The sequence below is a fragment of the Oncorhynchus tshawytscha genome, linkage group LG33, assembly GCF_018296145.1.
Source record: "Oncorhynchus tshawytscha isolate Ot180627B linkage group LG33, Otsh_v2.0, whole genome shotgun sequence".
Lineage (NCBI taxonomy): Eukaryota > Metazoa > Chordata > Actinopteri > Salmoniformes > Salmonidae > Oncorhynchus > Oncorhynchus tshawytscha.
Genome location: NC_056461.1, coordinates 30,753,894 through 30,759,908, shown reverse-complemented (window position 1 = coordinate 30,759,908; position 6,015 = coordinate 30,753,894). Strand labels below are relative to the sequence as shown.

The 6,015-nt window shown below is 43.5% G+C and overlaps 1 protein-coding gene across 1 annotated transcript in view; it reads left to right on the top strand.

The window, feature by feature from the left end:
• The first annotated feature begins 882 nt into the window (after positions 1-882).
• Positions 883-6,015, top strand: part of LOC112231140 (short transient receptor potential channel 5-like) — a 46,809-nt gene continuing 41,676 nt past the window's right edge. Inside the window, exon 1 of the mRNA XM_042311623.1 lies at positions 883-1,425. The gene's annotated coding sequence lies outside the window, so the exon portion shown is untranslated. The remainder of the gene's footprint in view (positions 1,426-6,015) is intronic.

Here is a 6,015-nt window from a genome sequence, read left to right as displayed (position 1 = left end):
CGTCTGCTGTGTGTGTCGTCTGCTGTGTGTGTCGTCTGCTGTGTGTGTCGTCTGCTGTGTGTGTCGTCTGCTGTGTGTGTCGTCTGCTGTGTGTGTCGTCTGCTGTGTGTGTCATCTGCTGTGTGTGTCGTCTGCTGTGTGTGTCGTCTGCTGTGTGTGTCGTCTGCAGTGCCACAAGCCAGCCATTCCTGTATAGGTAATGTCATCTGACTGGGGAAAATGAACACCACAGTGAATCAATGATCCCCTCACTCTCTGCTCGCCTGTCTTGCTTTCCATGAGGCTGAGCACATCGCTGGCACATATCCTCTCTCCTATTGTCATTTCAAAGGTTCTTCATTTATCCCCACAATGGGTCTGGATCACATATGGAGAGTCACCAGAATACATGGGGCTCCATTCAATTAACACAATTAGGGTAGCACAATTACAGTCTGGTTAGATGCAACACAAGGTAGCCTACATTACAGGTTCATGTATTGATTCTGCATGCAAATGGTGAACTGCAGAATTATAGACTAAACTCTGTAGGATTGGTGGCGACAGGCAGGAATGGGTAAAGCCATGTAAAATCCCTTGATCCTTGATTAGCCTCGGATAACTCATTTCACCTGCAATTTAGGGAGCAGAGAGAGAAGAGCTGACATCAACAGCCCCTATACAAGCAGATACTGAAGATGAATGAGTGGGGGAGAGGAGGCTGGTGTAGGAGTGATAAGGAGGGGAGACAGATAGACGAGGGGGAGGGAGGGTTGAGAAAGACGAGCGTGAGAAAAGAGAGTGAGAAAGCAAAGCGCCAAAGAGGGGAGTCTGATGTAAGGACAGACAGACAGACAGCAGGAGGGGAGGAGCTGGCAGTTTTGACAGAGACCGAGAGGGGTTGGAGAAGGGCATCTGCCGCAGCTGCCGCTGTGACCACACTCCGCTCGACACCATGACAACCGCGGCAAACGCACGGCGAGCCCCCGGCCCTGCCGCTACACCAATCAGGGAGGAGTGAGCAGAGCACTGCAACCTGTGTGGGGTGAGACGAGTGCAGGATAACAGAACAGAGCTAGACACCCCTTCTTACAGAGAAAGAGAAGATACCCAGCCATTTATCAGTCTCTTATCTGATGCTAGAGAAAACCTCCTGGATTATCAGTGGTGCTCTTGTTATTTTACCCTGCAGTGGGGAGGAGTATAGGGATGGAGATTCTGGGTAATCAGCCTTCCCTGTTCCCGATTCGAGTTCTCTGCTCCATGGTGGGAGCTGAGAGACGTCTCTTGGAGCCACAGCCACCGACCATGAGGATTGGATAAGAATCCCACCAATTCTAACAGGACCACCCAATCACCATAAAAAAATGATCTAGAAGTAATCAGAAAAGGGACAGACTGGTAGGGAAACACAAAGAAATAGAGAATGTAGAAAATCTGCATCAGGTAAGTTCCTCATTATCTTTTCAATCCATGTGTAAACATTGCATCTCCATAGTCAGACTAAGTATGATCCAGATTCCAGGGTGAATGATCGGACTAGTGTTTGACTTTCCCTTTCTGACACACTGGAAATGGTGGCTCAGTGTACATATTTAATCTGCAGGAGATCAATCAGCTGTGTTAAATTACTGCAGTGGGTTTCTTGGTAATCTTAAACAAATCTACTTTGAAACAAAAGTATACACCTACAATACATGGTTACGGGTTTATATAAATAAAGAAGACACCGGTATCATGTCAGATATGGAGTTGAAATGTATTACATTTTGAGTTTGAACCCCAACATTACACTTTATATACACTGAAGACTGAAATATAACAGAACCGTTTGCCATAGAAACACCGGATTTTCAGCTGTTAAAAAAGTATGTTTATAAATTATGAAATTAGGAAAAATATTACTAACATTCCCCCCACGAGGCCACTAGGGGGTGATTTGGTCCTTCGACTGCAGGAAAGGGCTATCTAAATCCATCATTAATGCAGAAAAGAGGAAAATGGGCTGTCATTCTAGTTGAAATAGATTGTGTATCTCTGTGGAAATGATCAACCATGAGTTATTGATACATCCCTTATTATTGCTGAGATAAAAACACGGGGCGTCATCTACTGTAGTTTACCAGTAAACCTCTCTTACCACAGACAATAATCCCACTCACTGTAAAAACACCACATTGTGTTGAGAGGGTTTTAATGCATGTGTTTAGCCAGGCTTTGGCACTTTGTGCTTATTTTAACAGAGACATGGACCCTCCTAAGCACTTCAACATGACTTGTCCTCAACCTTTTAAAGGGACTGAAACACAATTAAACAATTGGGCCTGTAAGTTAATACCACGCCAATGATTCTTTCTCCGTATGATTTGTAAGATACGAAAGGACAGACCTCTTCCTGACTGAGTCTGTAAAACCTACATGTTTCAAGCAGACCAGCATAGTCCCTGTGCCCAAGGAAGCAAAGGTAACCTGCCTAAATGATTACCGCCCCGTAGCACTCACGTCGGAAGCCATGAAGTGCTTTGAAAGGCTGGTCATGGCTCACATCATCCTCCAGTATCCTCCCGGATACCCTAGAATCAATCCAATTCGAATACCGCCCCAACAGATCCACAGATGACGCAACCTCAATCGCATTCCACACTGCCCTTTCCCACCTGGACAAAAGGAACACCTACGTGAGAATGCTGTTCATTGACTACAACTCAGCGTTCAACACCATAGTGGCCAAGAAGCTCATCACTAAGCTAAGGACCCAGGGACTAATCACCTCCCTCTGCAACTGGATCCTGGAATTCCTGACTGGCCGCCCCCAGGTGGTAAGGGTAGGCAACAACACTTCTTCTATGCTGATTCTCAACACTGGGGCCCCTCAGGGGTGTGTGCTTAGTCCCCTCCTGTACTTCCTGTTCATGCACGACTGCGTGGCCAAACACAACTCCAACACCCTCATTAAGTTTGCTGACGACACAACAGTAGTAGGCCTGATCACCAACAATGATGAGACTGTATGGAGGAGGTCAGAGACCTGGCAGTGTGATGCCAGGACAACAACCTCTCCCTCAATGTGAGCAAGACAAAGGAGCTGATCGTGGACACAGGAAAAGGTGGGCCGAACAGATCCCCATTAACAGCAAGGGGGCTGTAGTGGAGCGGGTCGAGAGTTTCAAGTTCCTTGGTGTCCACATCACCAAAAATCTATCATGGTCCAAACATACCAAGACAGTAGTGAAGAGGGCACGACAAAACGTTTCCCACTCAGGAGACTGAAAAGACTTGGCATGGGTCCTCAGATCCTCAAAAAGTTCTACAGCTGCACCATCGAGAGCATCCTGACCGGTTGCATCACCGCCTGGTATGGCAACTGCTCGGCATCTGACCTTAAGGCGCTACAGAGGGTAGTGCATACGGCCCAGTACATCACTTGGGCCAAGCTTCCTGCAAATCCAGGACCTATACAATAGGTGGTGTTTATTTGGTAAATATTTTCTCAACTCTTCTTGAACTGCACGGTTGGTTAAAGGCTTGTAAGTAAGTATTTCACAGTAAGGTATACACTTGTTGTATTTGGAGCATGTGACAAATACATTTTAATTTGATTTGAAAGAACTCTCTTCCTCATTTCTAATGCACATATTCAATCAAACTACTGTAAGAGGTGTGCTACTGTGTTCTTAGCAAGTCTACAGCCCTAATCTAATCTAATCTCACCGCACACAGCACTAAACAAACAATCACACATAATTTCCTTCCTCTTAATCTCTTCTTCCTCCTCCTCCTCCTGTCGTACAGTCATTAGACATATGTTCCAAGTTCTCCAAAACAGATACAACCCACTGGGCCACACTGTTTGAATCAACATAGTTTACATGTCTTTAAAAATATATATTACTTTGAACCACTGTGGAATAGACGTTGAATTGACGTCAGTGCTCAGTTATCTAAATTCAGCTTGAATGATAGCAATGTACCGCAATGCCAAATAAAACAAAATTAAGTAATTTACCAGGGCATTTTATGGATGATTCCATGCACTCGCACACACACACACAAACACACAATTTTTGCAAATGTATATATAAAAGAAGAACAAGAACACATTCTTAAACTGAAGAATTTTGGAACCACCAAGACTCTTCCTAGAGCTGCATGTCCGGCCAAACTGAGGAATCGGGGGAGAAGGGCCTTGGTCAGGGATGTGACCAAGAACCCAGTGGTCACTCTGACAGAGCTCCAGAGTTCCATGTCTGGAGGAAACCTGGCACCATCCCTATGGTGAAGCATAGTGGTGACAGCATCATGGCGTGGGTATGTTTTCCAGCGGCAGGGTCTGGGAGTCCAGTCAGGTTTGAGGGAAAGATGAACGGAGCAAGGTACAGAGAGTTCCTTGATGAAAACCTGCTCCAGAGCATTCAGGACCTCAGACTGGGGTGAAGGTTCACCTTCCAACAGAACAACGACCCAAAGCACACAGCCAAGACAACGCAGGACTGGCATCGGGACAAGTCTCTGAATGTCCTTGAGTGGCCCAGCCAGAGCCCGGACTTGAACCCGATCGAACATCTCTGGAGAGACCTGAAAATAGCTCTGCAGCAATGCTCCTCATCCAACCTGACAGAGCTTGAGAGGATCTGCAGAGAAGAGTAGGAGAAACTCCCCAAATCCAGGTGTGCCATCATGCTTGTAGGGTTATACCCAAGAAGTCTCAAGGCTGTAATCCCTGCCAGTGGTGCTTCAACAACAAGTTAAGAGTCTGAATAATTATGTAAATGTAATGTTTTAAGTTTTTTATTTTTAATACATTTGCAAAAAATTCTAAGACCTTGTTTTTGCTTTCTCATTATGGGGTATTGTGTGTAGATTGATGAGGAAAAAAATGTTGAATCAATTTAAGAATAAGGCTGTAACGTAACAAAATGTGGTTAAAGTCAATGTGTTTGATTGCATTCCGAATACACTGTGTACACTACCAGTCAAAAGTTTTAGAACACCTACTCATTCAAGGGCTCTTCTTTATTTCTTTTTTTCCTACATTGTAGAATAATAGTGAAGACATCCAAACTATGAAATAACATACATGGAATCATGTAGTAACCCAAAAAACTGTTAAACAAATCAAAAAACATGTTATATTGGAGATTCCTATAAATAGCCACCCTTTGTCTTGATGACAGCTTTGCACTCTGTGTGTTTTATACAGTGCATTTGGAAGGTATTCAGACCTGTTTACTTTTTCCACATTTCCACATATATATAGTATCTACATCTGTTATATGTCAGAAACCACATCACATAGATGTGCTGTATTGTCCAGATGGACGTTACATTTCCCCAAGGCAGCAGTCTCTCCATCCATCTGTGTGTCTCAGACATAGTCTCAGGTGTGGAACCACAGGTGTGATTTCAAAGCACACCTGAGACTATGTTTGAACCTACCCTCTAACTAAGCCATGTGTTAAAACCAATGATTACGCCATGTACTGTAGTTAGTTCCTTGCTGTGAATACAGTAGGTAGTGCAGGAGGAATCAAATGTTCAGGCTTCTTTAGTGCTTCTAAGAATCTGCCCTTTGTCATAATTAGGGTTGCAAAGCTACCAGTAATTTACCAAAGTTACCGGAATCTTCAGTAATTTTGGTAATTAACAGAAAATCTATGGAAATCTATCGTAACTTTGTTAGTTTATATTTGAATATTGTCCATGACTTTCTATTAGATAGACCATATGGTTCAAGACAAAATAGCCAAATGAAGTAAAAAAGCATGTAATCAACAATGGCATTATTTTCAATTACCTGTGCAATTGACCTTTTTCCCAAATGCCACCAGTTTGATGCCGAAACATTAACATTTCATACTGAAACCCTCATATCCGTTACAAAAAAAATCACATGATTTCACATGTGGAAAATCACATGAAATTTGAAAACCTGTTTCTGGCGTCAAACTGTTTTTTTTGTTTTCACGTGTGTAGTTTCATGTTATCACATGTTGCTTTACATATTGTTACATTAACTTCACACAAGATCACATTAAA